This window comes from Aquarana catesbeiana, linkage group LG01 (genome assembly GCF_042186555.1).
Source record: "Aquarana catesbeiana isolate 2022-GZ linkage group LG01, ASM4218655v1, whole genome shotgun sequence".
NCBI lineage: Eukaryota > Metazoa > Chordata > Amphibia > Anura > Ranidae > Aquarana > Aquarana catesbeiana.
Window position 1 is genome coordinate 965,966,664 of NC_133324.1, and position 11,719 is coordinate 965,978,382.

Consider the following 11,719-nt stretch of genomic DNA (forward strand, 5'->3'; position numbering starts at 1 on the left):
TTGGTGTAGTTACATTGACAGTGTACTCTAAAATGTGTGTAGCCGAGACACAGCACAATATAATAGTTAGCTCAAAGCGAGATTGTCACCTCATGTTGCACATCAGGTTGGTTTGCACTAGTGGCAAAAATTATAAAGATCAAGGCTATTTGCAAAGCGAGTAAACACACACAACAGTAGTTCAAAGGAAATATTATTTTATTACTAAGTCAAATAATTAATCAGCAAGTTAATTTTGCTGCCAAGGCACTGCTCCCTCTACCGACAAAGTAGTCCATATATTGTTCACGGACAAGAGGGGCATTCTGGGAGCCCAAACCAGCACGTGCACTTTCCAGAGCTGGCATCACAGCCTCTTCAGCTGGTCGGGAAAAAGGCTCATCACTTTGCCCTGAGGCAATGTAGCTGGAAGCATTCCTCCTTAAAAAATTGTGGAGGATGCAGCAGCACAAAACGACATGATTCATTTTATATTCTGCCAAGTTAATGGCAGTTAAAAAGAGCCTAAACCTACTTGAAAGAATGCCAAATGCATTCTCCACGACCCTTGGGGCACGGGAGAGGCGACAATTGAAGATTCTTTGTTGGGGGGTGAGGTTCCTCATTATATATATATATATATATATATATATATATATATATATATATATATATATATATATATATATATATAGTTGAGTTTTTTTTTATTATGATTTATTTTTATATTATTAGAATATTTTTTTGTTTCTCAATGGAAAAATTGTGAAATAACAAAATTTTTAAATTTGAATTTAGGTTTGCTTTTTTGGTATTTTTTTTATTTTAGAAACATGGTATGGTAAGTGTTCAGACAATATTATTGCTTCCTGAACACCTAAAAAGTCTCTATTATATGGCGGACTGAAAATATACTATATATCTATATATCTATATATATATATTTTTTTTTTTTTTATTTTGTATGTGTGTATATATATATATATATATATATATATATATATATATATATATATATATATATATAACACACACACACATTTTTTATAACAATTTTTATTTTGAATTTAAGTCCCCTTTTTTTTTTAGAATTTTTTATTTTAGAAACATGGTCTGGTAAGCGTTCAGATAATATTTTTACTTTCTGAACACCTAAATAGTCCCTAATGTATGGTGGACTGATTAAGTTAGTATGTATAGATATAAATGTATATTATATATATATATATATATATATATATATATATATATATATATATATATATATATATATATATATATATACACATATACACACATACATACACACACACACATAAAAATAAATAAAAAATGTGTATATTATTATATTTCCTCCTCCTTTTTTTGTTTCTCAGTGTAAAACTGTGAAACAACCACCAAGGATGAAAGATCTTCCTTCAACTGAAGTTTATTTAAAATTCTTCATTAATTTGATATATATAGTTTTTGGATAGTCTTAATTTCACAGTTTAATTTACATTTGTTTGGTCACCCCAATAGGAAAGAAAAGGTTTCTTATCCTTTTCTATTGGTTGGACATCCAAATATGTTTCCGATATTACTGCACTCCTTTATTCCCATTCAATTTTTTTTTCCATTCACTTTATTCTTAATATAAATATGTACCCTTCAAAATACCAGACTAGACCAATTATACGAAACTCGGGCTCTTAAATTTACAATTTTATACTTTACAATCTTCATATCTTTGTGATAAATTTTCTTTCTTTTTAAGGCGGATTCCCCCATGCATGGAAATCACATGTGCCTCACCATGCCTTCCTCGGATTCCCATAGTAATATATGGGGATCAGACGAAGGCCTCCTTTCCCCTGTTGGGAAGTCCTTGACCCCAACTCGGGTATTCTTCGAATCACATCATTACAAAGGAAAACATTGTCATACATATGGGGTTCCTCCAAACCACGCATACAGCTACATACACTATATCTCCCAAAATTAAACGGAGGCCTAGGTTGCCCTAATTTTGCTTATTACTATAGGGCTGCACACATAGCAAGCCTGGCTAAATATCATGCTTATCAGGAGACCCCGTTATGGGTACATATTGAAGCCACAGAATGCGATCCTATTCCAATATCAAACTTACTATGGATCACTCCAAAAGATCGCATAGACCTAAAGAATCCAATTACTAACACGACATTTCCCTTTGGGATAGATTAAAAAAGAATAACCATTTACAATCATCTCATAACCCGATGTTGTCATTTCTATAAAAATCCTGCTTTCTATTCAGCATGGATATTCCCTAATTCCTTTAAAGAATGGGTATCTAGAGACGTACTGTGTATGTATAAATTTGTACATTCCTCATCATTCATCACTTTTTCAACCCTTTGAGAGAGATATGGTCTACTGCAGTCTGAATTATTTAGATACTTCCAAATTAAAAATTCTTTCGCACCCTTAGTGTCTACCACATCCCCATTAACACATATGACTAGTTTCGAAGAAGTTTGTAAAAAAGATCCGCACGCTAGAGGCACTATTTCTACTATATATTCTCACCTGCTGGTTCATTCCAGTAAAGACAAATTATCCTATGTCCAGAAATGGGAGGAGGACCTTGAGCGTACTTTTGATAATTCAGATTGGAAAAAAATATGGTCAACAACAAAAACAGCTTCCCCTAATATATTGGCGGTTGAGGCTAATTATAAAGTTTTAACACGATGGTATCTAGTACCTACTAGAGTAGCAAAGTATGTGCAAAATTATTCGGCGCAATGTTTTTGGGGTTGTTTGGACCCTGGCACATACCTTCATATCTGGTGGTCGTGTCCATTAGGTCAAATATTCTGGAAGGGAATTTTTAACATTGCAACTAACCTTATTGGGAAAACAATCCCTTTCGATCCAGCAATGGCCCTTCTCAACTTAAAACCTGAATTCATAACGCATACCCAATTCAAATTGTTGGTATATCTCTTCACAGCAGCTAAACAGACTTTGGAGATCTCCAACATTAGATATAAATGAAGCAAAAGCTAAAATGAATTACTATATGACTCATGCCAAGATGATAGCTATAGAATTGGACACGATCCTCCGATTTGAGGTAATATGGCAGCCTTGGATTACATATGCCATTTTTAAATATATTTATTTTTTTTCACTTAAAAACCATTAAAAAATACTGGTGAGCCACGTTTTTTAACGTTTATCAACGTTTATCAGCGTTTATGAGCATTTGGCATTTTTTTTGTGGTCATAAAAACGACTCCTGAACGCGATTTTATGGCGTTCAGAAAACAGCCCAAACACTCTACTGTTGATAAACATCCAAAAACATCCATGTGTGCTATGGACCCATAGGATAACATAGAGGGGAGTTTATGGGCTGTTAAAAAAAAAAAAAAAATGCCCAAACTCCCCTCTAACAGCCCATAAACTCCCAAAAACGGACGTTTATGAGCTTCAGTGTGCATGGAGCCTTAATGTTCATCTTTGTAAAACAAAAAAAACAAAAAAAAAATAAGATACATGCACATCTATTTGCAGAGAAAATAATGTGCATTTATCATTTTTTTTAATTAGGAACCTGCAAAGCATCACACATGCGATCAGCAAACTTGAAAAGGGTGGTCCATGCGGTATGTTTAGTCAAATATAGTTAATCAGACACTGTAGATGTGGTGTTAACCCAACCCCCACCCCCCCAGACTTTAGTGGGTACCCCCCTATTAGTGTATGTGGCTTTATAAAATGGTAAAGCCTTATGTATCAAGGCTTTCCAAGCCGGTAGGGCCGAAGCAGCAGCTTGTTTCTGTGAAAAAAAAAAAAGTTTCCTAGCATAGAAGAAGAATAATATAAGTAAAGTATGGATAGATTTTGTGGGGGCCAATGAAATCAACTAAACACACCTCTATAGTACAGGTTATAACTAAAGTAGTAACCAACTGGATACACTTTGTAATTTCCAGCAAGTACTGAAGGTGTGGGGGATGTCAGGAGCTACTCCAAAAAAATGCCCCATGACAAAATGTTATTATTTATGGACTCTCGGTACCCAGGGAATGGACAATTACGTACTGTTCAATGGCTCCACACTCCCAGAAGATATTAATGAAATTAGCATTGGGAAAGTAGCAATGGCAGCACGTTGAAGCATTGACCACTATATACTGTGGGTAGGGTTGCCACCTCATGACTGTAAACCTAAACCCATATTAATTACACCAGTTCTTTGGCTGATTAAGGTGGTAATTAAAATCACTAGGAGCCTTATCTGCATTAAATTAGCCTCAGAACCTTTGTAATTCATGTGTGTTTGCTTTTAAAGGGATGAGGTGGCAACCCTAACCTGTGGGCAGCCTAGCCAGGGTCAGATAAATACTTATAATGGATCAAATGGTCCCTAGCTAACACTAAATCTGGTAAAGGGAGCCTCCAACATATCATCCCAGTCTAGGAACATCTGCAACCCAAACATTTCTACAAGGTGTAAGAAGTTTGTTAGTTGCTTATAAATAGTAGATAGTGCCTTGGAGAGAGAGAGAGTGTCATCTCACAATAATGCATCAATGTCAGTAGATTGAAGAAGAAGCCGGTCACAACCAAACTCAGCTGGATAGGCCTAAACTGCAATAATTAGAACCGGTGAGAGTTGGGCAGACGGACACAAGGACTTCAACCCATCAAACTGCAGCAAAGCCCTATTACTGACAACATCACAAAGTTTACTAATACCAAATTTTATTGGACTGAGAAGTGTGGATTTATCCAGCAAAAAGATAGGACTGTGTGTACATTATGCTGTGAAAGTGTCGCCTGTCGGACATCTAGTGTGGTGAGACTTTCAAATCAAACACGAGGCCACATTACAAGACCCGGCTAACAGTAAACACACCCTAAAGCCTCATACACACGATCGGATTTTTGCCAAGGAATTGTGTGATGACAGACCGTTTGCCTTAAATCCGACCGTTCGTACGCTCCATCAGACAATTGTTGTCCAACTTTCGGCCAACAAATGTTGGGTGGCAGGCTTATAAATTTTCGGCGGACAGCGGTCTGTTGTCAGATTTTCATATCATGTGTACACAAGTCCGTCACACAAAAGTCCAAACACGCATGCTCAGAATCAATGCTCACATAACACGACATTAGCAGAAGGTGCCCAAAGGGTGGCGCTCAAGAGCTGAAATTGCACGTAGTACGTCACTACGTTTGTGTTTGTTAGCCAAAAATTGTGCGCCGTTAGTATGCAAGATAAAATCCAGCTACACGCCCTTCAGGCAAAAGTCTGGAGCTTTGTCTGCCAAGAATCCGATTGTGTGTACGAGGCTTTAGAGGAGCTGTCTCTACACACAAGAAGCAAATATATTCCATCAGATAATGGGAATAAATACAAATAAAGAAATGGAGTCTACTGCAGTTTCCAAATAGTGCAATGTTGTACAAGGAAGGGAAAGCCATTTACAGACCCCATGAGAGAGGGCGAACTAAGCCAAAAGGCCATGTCCACCCCTTCCCAAGACGTTCAGGGCTGGCCCGAGGACCAGCATCCTTACTAATTGTGTGCAAAACGTGAAAAAACAAGACGTGACAAACAAACATAGGGTTTCAAATAAATAAAAAAGTGGGGGAAGGGATAGTGGAGAGGAGAGTGAAGAAGTGGTCATTGTGTAAAACAATGACCAGGCCCTCCGGCCATGAATAAAAAATTCCTCTGGTCCTAGCCAAAAGGCCCAAGAGGCAGGTGCAAAAAAAGCTGTGTTATGGTGCAGTGACCGTGGTGCCCAAAATCAAAATGACTGCCACTCACAGTGATCTTATGGCACCCCTGGACTGCCACTCCAGGGGCACTACTCCATAGGTTTTCAAACCAACCCTGGCCCACAGCAGCCCCCACCACAGGCAGAAAGGCATGAAGATCCGGCAGCTTGGTGAGAGCCCTTGTCAGGTCCCACACTTACCAGACAGGTGAGTCCGCTTGGGCAGAGGGTAGGCTCCCTTACGTATTCGATTCGGGGCCCCTGATAGAGTAGACAGGAAGCCCGCGAATGCGGAGTGGTATGAGGGCCTGATGTTTGGATCCTGGAGAAAGGTGGTCTTTTCAAGAAACAGGTAGAACTTCAGGAATACTGGAACTGATGCTGAGCAGGAGTTTATCAGGCTGGTCATACACAGGCAGAGGTTGGCAACGGGCTGGCAGCAACGGTACAAAGGGAGCAGGCAGAAACAAGGTCAAACAAGCCGGGGTCGGGTTCAGGCAGCAATCAGGGAGGTCCAAAAGGCAAGCCGGGTCACAACGGGTCAAACTTCAGAGATACAGGAACACAGAGAGGATCACGGAACAAGACACAGAGCTGTTGGTCAGGCAGCACCGAACAGGGGTAGAGGCAGACTCAAATAGGCTGATTGGCGCCAAAACGCCGCGCCCGTGCACGCACCAATTCGTCAAAGCGCCCCGTGCCCCCGCACGCGCCCGAGCGCGCACCCGACACCGGCGTGCACGCCAACACTACCGGGCACGCCTGCAGTAATGCCCATAGGCGAACGCGCGTACGCCCGGACGCCACCCTGCACGCCACGGCCGGCCAGACCAGACACGCCAGTGCCCCCAGGAACACGCGCCCCAGCACGCACATGAACACGAGCACTAATGCGCCCTGGCGCCCAACCAGGTAATCTCTCTGACATCTGACAGCCCTTTACCATCAGGCTCCACCGTCGCTCCCATCACTCCTTCCTAATTACATTCGGGAAGTACTAACCACTCCCCCCCCTGCATAAGGAGAAGTAAGCGTTCTCTCCCGAATAACTGTCCGTAGCTAGAGCTACCACAATCTAGGCCAGAAGGCCAGGGACCCAACCCTCCGGCCAGACCCATGTGCAGCACCCATCCTCACCAGGAGGTCCTTTCTAGACTGGTTGGGTAGGCCCACTGAAGCCCCCATGGGCAACAGGTGATGACTGTCCCTCAACCGTCTGTCCAGGTCCAATTACACCAGCGGATTTGCATGTGCCCTTCCCTCTATGGTCGGTACAACATCGCCTCCTCTGGCAACTGATAAGAACAGATACTACACTTGATCTTAGCCAAAAGGCCGAGATGCAGATCACCGCCATTACTAGTAAAGAAATAAATAAATTTAAAAAAAAAAGCCATAAATCTTTCCCATAGTTTGCAGATGCTATAACTTTTGCACAAACCAATATAGGCTTATTGCAATTTTTTTTTTACCAAAAATATGTAGAAGAATATATGTTGGCCTAAACTGATGAAGAATTTTTTTTTTTTTTTTTTAAATCTGGAGATATTATAGCAATTTTTTTTTTTTTTTCAAAATTGCTGCTTTTTTTTTTTTTTGTTTATAGTGCAAAAAAAAAACTGCAGGAGGTGATCAAATAGCACCAAAAGAAAGCTCTATTTGTGGGGGAAAAAAAAGACACACATTTTGTTTGGGTACAGCATTGCATGACCGCGCAATTGTCAGTTAAAACGATGCAGTGCCAAATTGTATAAAAAGTGGTCAGGAAGGGGGTAAAATCTAACGGGGCTGAAGTGGTTAAAGCATTTCTGAGGTTTAAGGAATCCTCTCCCCGTGTAGAGAGTTGGTGGGACGTATAATGAGCTTGTTATTTTAGGTATGTGACTCGCTCAGTTGTGAAGTACAGTTAAGATGGAGTAAGAAGGGTTACGTTGGATGTTGGACCTTTAATAGAAACTCCCATTTTGCATGCAGGTTTCTTACTCCTTGAGTATTCAGCTAATGTATGTTCTGTTTCCCTGTGCAAGAGATGAGATGAAATTCATATATGTTGGGTAATATTTTGCCATATTTGTGTCTAGTGACTAATTTTGTGTTTCTTTTCCCTACAGGTTGGTTTACACGAAGATATAGTGAAGCGTTGTGTTCCACAGATAGTTAATGCTCTGGACTGCTTGAAAAAAGGAGCACAGCTCCCACAACACAGGCAGCACGCATGCTCGGTAATGCGTTGCACTCCGGTGACGTCATTGTCCCATGCCGCTCTGCCTTCTGCACACTAAGCCTTGTTTTGAGACCATCCACCGCATGGCTGTTTCTATCAGTGGTAACCAGTGAGAATCCTATGCTTTGCAGTGCTATGAGCGGAGGAATCTGAAGGGTCACTGCCCTCACCCCTCGGGATATCTCTATACACAGATGTGCCTGTTCTACTCCATTTACATGTGAGTTGCCATTTGGATGTTTTAAAATAAATAGTTTTTACTCCTACACTTAGAGGCACCTCTTCCCTTGTTTGCTTTGGACTTCATGCACAGCTGAGGAATGGTCCATCGGGACAAAAGGAAGATAAGTTAGACAATATTCTTTTGATGGTCATTGAATGCAATAAGGTGATAGTGACAGATTTTGGACTGAAAATGCCCCCAGGGAATACAAGCACCCTTTATGTCCTGGTTTATACCGTACACAGCTCTGGAACTGTGCAGCCTACAACAAAAGGGGGAAAGTTGCTGCTGCACCCGAGCATTGACGTCTGGGCCTTTGATGTCAAGGTACTCACAGCTAGGACTGGTTTACGACCACATCTATTGGGAATTTGCTTGGTGGCAAATGAAGAAGGGTCTGACCTCGGCACCTGGAAAAGTGGAGACAATTCAACTTTGAAGCCAGGCAAATGTTCTGTGGCATGTTGGCCCCTCAATGCCGCAGAGGTGTTCTGCTTTGGACATTTTAAAATGTCCACCTACCATGGAGAGAAGAAATGTCTCCAGAGAATCTTTCCAGGAATACGGTAGTACATGTGACATAACTGAGTGCATGGGGCCCATTATGGAGCCTCATCAAGTGCTGCCTTATGGCTCCTAGATCAAAAGATAATTTCCCTCAATACTGGAGGAGGTGGAAATCATTTAACACCCTTTTGGTCACCTATTGAGTAGAAGACAGATGTGTTGGATGTACTATATTTGGAAAATATGTTAACACATTGACCTAGCATTACACAATGCAAATGTTTGTAATTTGAGCAATTACGTGGTTTATGTTAATTTTGGCCAGGATTCTAGTAAAAGTAATAGTTTTATTGAGACTGTTGTGGCTAATAGTAAGAGTGTCAGTAACTAAAACTAACATTTAGTCCATTAATCAGTGAAGTAAATGTACCTGTACTAGTCCACACAAAATGTAAATAAAAAAAATTGTCTTTTCACACTTTTTCTCTCTCTTTCGCTCATGCTTTCAGACACACTGAAACTTTCTGTAAGTTAAAAGTAAGCTCAAAACCATTTCTCCTTGATGCTGGATTCACACCTATGCATGTTGCTTTTGGGCGTTTTTGGAGGTTTTTTTTTCATGCTTGCCACGTTTTTGAGCAGCGTTTTTGCGGCGTTTTTGCCGCGATTTGCGTTTTTTTTTTTTTTTTTTTTAGTTTTTTTTTACAGTCTAAAAAAAAAAAAAAAAAAAAAAAAAAAGAAACGGCAAAAACGGTGCAAAAACGGTGCAAAAACGGTGCACTTGCGTTTTTGATGCTTGTCCATTGAAATCCATTACATGCAAAACGCTGCTTTTTGCATGAAAAAAAGTCCCCGACCCTTTCCAAAAATGCAGAGAAACAAAAAGGCATTGATGTGAACATGTTCCATAGGAACCCATGTTAAAAAATTCCCGTGCATTAATGCAAAATGCATCAAAAAACGCGCTAGTGTGAATGGAGCCTTAGAGAGTAAAGGTTTTCATTATAAATGTTTGTATTTTCTAGGTACATACTGCTGAACCTACAGAGCTCCCAATTATATCGAAAATATTCAGAAGACGTGCCATTTATTAACCACTTAAGGACCGAGCCTCTTTCTGAGATTTGTTGCTTACAAGTTTTTTTGCTTGAAAATTACTTAAAAAAAAAAAAAAAAAAAAAAAAAAAAATAATATATAATATATATATATATATATATAATGTTTGGGGGTTCTAACACCCTAGAGAATAAAATGGTGGCCGTTGCAATACTTTCTGTCACACCATATTTGCGCAGTGGTCTTACAAGCGCACTTTTTTTGGGAAAAAAAATTTGAATTAAAAAAATAAGACAACCTTAACCGCTTCCCGACCGCCTCACGCAGATATACTGCGGCAGAAGGGCACATACAGGCAGATTAATGTACCTGTACGTTGCCCCTTTAAGAGGTGGCTTTCAGGCACACGCGCGCCCGCCGGGAGCTCCGTGACCGTGGGGATACCCGCGATCGTCTCACGGTGAGAAAGAACGGAGTGATGCTAATGTAAACAAACATTTCCCTGTTCTGCCTAGAGACACAGTCACTGACCTCTGCTCCCTGTAATCGGGAGTGGCCCCCCACAGTTAGAAACACTCCCTAGGACACACTTAACCCCTACAGCGCCACCTAGTGGTTAACCCCTTCACTGCCAGTGACATTTTTACAGAATCAATGCAATTTTTTTAGCATTTTTTTTGTCACAAGTTTCCGATGTGTCCGCCATAATGTCGCAGTCACGATAGAAAAAAAAAAAAAAAATGCTGATCACCGCCATTAACTAGTAAAAAAAAAATAATAAAAATGCCATAAAACTATGCCCTATTTTGTAGACGCTATAACTTTTGCGCAAGCCAATCAAACGCTTATTGCGATTTTTTTTACCAAAAAATATATGTAGAAGAATACATATCGGCCTAAACTGAGTAATTCAGTGCACATATCTTTCTGTTCTATTTGATTAAGGATGTTGGCAGTATTCTAAACATATTCATCTCTCATCCCACTCTTCATTTTCTATGACTAGGTAGTAAATACCGGTGTAAGTCCCCTACCCTAGAGTTTTGATGTATATATATATGTATTCTAGTCTATACTTAGTTGCTTGGATTCATTCCCTCTCTCACCTCCTCCCCTTTTTTTTTTTTTCTTCTTCTCTCCCATGGCATCCTATTAGGGAAACCACTGGACGGACTTTATGTCCAAACTACATGATGATTTTGAAAAGAAAGAATCCCTTGACTCTGAATTATCATCATTTTTTTCCAATTTAAGTCAAATGTTAGAGAAAAAATCCCTTTTGTATTGGCATATTTAAGTCTTTTGAAGACTATATCGCGGAAAACCTAAATCCTTTTGGACTTCAGGTACAAATCTTTCCCACATTTGACAACATAGATCCCGGCTTCAAAATTGCATGGGAGGAAAATTTAAAAGAATGCTCAAAAAAGACGATGTTGCTACTAATTAATGAGTAATGTAAATGCATGACTAATATAGATGAAAAACTACAAAACCAAATGTCACCTTTAAGAACTCGTGTCTTTTGCTGAGTCAGAAGACAAGTTAAAAACATCCTAATTAAGAAGGATAAAAAACTACAAAGGGATAGGAAAGCTTTCGAGGAGGGTAGGGAATATAAATGGCAACCTAATGCAAGTAATAATGTTTCCAAAAAATTGCAAAAAAACAAACATATTAATGTATATGAAACCCTTGTACGTTCATCAATCTTTTCTTCTTTACAGCCCTCCGCTCAAACCAAAGGTCGGAGACGACCAAAACGTCGTCGTCAGGACAATGAGTCACATGACGAATCTTCATATACAGAGAGTTCCCCTCCACAGGCAGGTAATGACACCCACCCACGTTACCATACCAATAGTGATATATCAGATATACAGACTCCGGTCAGTAGTTCCGGATCATCTTTAAACACATCATCTAATATACCTACCACTCCACAATCACAGTCTCCACCTCTCGGA

The 11,719-nt window shown here is 39.9% G+C and overlaps 1 pseudogene; it reads right to left on the reverse strand.

Annotated features, from left to right (window-relative positions):
- Positions 1–6,930: 6,930 nt before the first annotated feature.
- On the reverse strand, positions 6,931–7,088 carry LOC141124425 (U2 spliceosomal RNA; annotated as a pseudogene).
- Between the last annotated feature and the right edge of the window lie 4,631 nt (positions 7,089–11,719).